Source organism: Anomaloglossus baeobatrachus, chromosome 4 (genome assembly GCF_048569485.1).
Source record: "Anomaloglossus baeobatrachus isolate aAnoBae1 chromosome 4, aAnoBae1.hap1, whole genome shotgun sequence".
Classification (NCBI taxonomy): Eukaryota; Metazoa; Chordata; class Amphibia; order Anura; family Aromobatidae; genus Anomaloglossus; species Anomaloglossus baeobatrachus.
The window spans coordinates 647318960-647321459 of NC_134356.1; the positions used below are offsets into that span (position 1 = coordinate 647318960).

General features: G+C 39.0%; 1 non-coding gene across 1 annotated transcript; it reads right to left on the reverse strand.

Annotated features, from left to right (window-relative positions):
- Nucleotides 1-974: 974 nt before the first annotated feature.
- On the reverse strand, nucleotides 975-1047 carry TRNAM-CAU (transfer RNA methionine (anticodon CAU)). The gene has a single exon. It is a non-coding gene; the product is annotated as a tRNA-Met (tRNA).
- Between the last annotated feature and the right edge of the window lie 1453 nt (nucleotides 1048-2500).

The window sequence follows — 2500 nt, forward strand, 5'->3', positions numbered from 1 at the left end:
GAGAGATTAGTTCAGAGATTGACAACGTCTTATGAGAACAACACTTCCCATATGGTCTAGCGGTTAGGATTCCTGGTTTTCACCCAGGCGGCCCGGGTTCGACTCCCGGTATGGGAATGCTGCTTTTTCTGTACTATCTCTGACATTCAAAGGCCGACAGTTGTTTGCATAAAAAAGCAGTTCAGGTAAAATTTGCACTTTGCAGCCAAAGTTGCAAAACGTTAGGGTCTTGGCACTTCATTTCAAACTCTTGCACAACACTTTTATAGGTTTCATAGCTCAAACTATTCTCAACTATCATTTTTTACTTCAAAATGTCGAGGAACTCAAAAACTCGTATGGCCTGTCCTTTGGCCTCCAATTTCCATTCTAATCTGTAGAATTTAACAACTGAATGGCAAATTTCTCAAGCTCCCCAGTCAAAAAAAAGGAGTGAACTGTACCCTATCTGAGGGAAAACCTCATAATCATCAGAATAAGCCACTAGTTCTAACTACTGTTCAAATGAGTCAAGTTTAAACTGTTGAAAGGAAAAAGTTTTTTAATCAAAGCAACACTCTTTTTTTTTTTTTTTTACGCCTCTCATTTTTTCTGTGACTCTTTGGGTTATCCCATTTGACCAAGCAACCAGTATTCTTAGTTTACTGGTTCGATTCCTGCTATGGGATTGCCACTTTTTCTGTAATAAGTCACGCATTGAAATGTCGACACAAGCCATGCATACAGTCAGTCTAGCTTGGATTTGCTCTTTGCAGCAAAAAATGCTGACCACAATAGATTTTGGACATTCATTCCATTCTTTTGCTCAATACTCCATTTGAATTCATATCACAAATCATTTTTACTTTTGACTTTTAACTATTTGGTTTCAAAGGATCCAAAACCCCCTTCCTTTATATCTGACGTTTTTTGGTACTGAGTGGATACAGTTCTGGCTGTCTAGTCAAGATGGAGACAAAATATCTAAAGCATAGTGCCCCGTGTGAGGATCGAACTCACGACCTTCAGATTATGAGACTGACGCGCTACCTACTGCGCTAACGAGGCAAGCTTCTAGCAAGGATATGCCAAACTTACTTACTGAAAGCAATTAAGTTCTTCTTTTTCCACATTGACAACATCTTATGAGAACAACACTTCCCATATGGTCTAGCGGTTAGGATTCCTGGTTTTCACCCAGGCGGCCTGGATTCGACTCCCGGTATAGGAATGCTGCTTTTTCTGTACTATCTCTGACATTCAAAGGCCGACAGTTGTTTGCATAAAAAAGCAGTTCAGGTAAAATTTGCACTTTGCAGCCAAAGTTGCAAAACGTTAGGGTCTTGGCACTTCATTTCAAACTCTTGCACAACACTTTTATAGGTTTCATAGCTCAAACTATTCTCAACTATCATTTTTTACTTCAAAATGTCGAGGAACTCAAAAACTCGTATGGCCTGTCCTTTGGCCTCCAATTTCCATTCTAATCTGTAGAATTTAACAACTGAATGGCAAATTTCTCAAGCTCCCCAGTCAAAAAAAAGGAGTGAACTGTACCCTATCTGAGGGAAAACCTCATAATCATCAGAATAAGCCACTAGTTCTAACTACTGTTCAAATGAGTCAAGTTTAAACTGTTGAAAGGAAAAAGTTTTTTAATCAAAGCAACACTCTTTTTTTTTTTTTTTTTTTTTTTTTTTTTTTTACGCCTCTCATTTTTTCTGTGACTCTTTGGGTTATCCCATTTGACCAAGCAACCAGTATTCTTAGTTTACTGGTTCGATTCCTGCTATGGGATTGCCACTTTTTCTGTAATAAGTCACGCATTGAAATGTCGACACAAGCCATGCATACAGTCAGTCTAGCTTGGATTTGCTCTTTGCAGCAAAAAATGCTGACCACAATAGATTTTGGACATTCATTCCATTCTTTTGCTCAATACTCCATTTGAATTCATATCACAAATCATTTTTACTTTTGACTTTTAACTATTTGGTTTCAAAGGATCCAAAACCCCCTTCCTTTATATCTGACGTTTTTTGGTACTGAGTGGATACAGTTCTGGCTGTCTAGTCAAGATGGAGACAAAATATCTAAAGCATAGTGCCCCGTGTGAGGATCGAACTCACGACCTTCAGATTATGAGACTGAAGCGCTATCTACTGCGCTAACGAGGCAAGCTTCTAGCAAGGATGTGCCAAACTTACTTACTGAAAGCAATTAAGTTCTTCTTTTTCCACATTGACAACGTCTTATGAGAACAACACTTCCCATATGGTCTAGCGGTTAGGATTCCTGGTTTTCACCCAGGCGGCCCGGGTTCGACTCCCGGTATGGGAATGCTGCTTTTTCTGTACTATCTCTGACATTCAAAGGCCGACAGTTGTTTGCATAAAAAAGCAGTTCAGGTAAAATTTGCACTTTGCAGCCAAAGTTGCAAAACGTTAGGGTCTTGGCACTTCATTTCAAACTCTTGCACAACACTTTTATAGGTTTCATAGCTCAAACTATTCTCAACTAT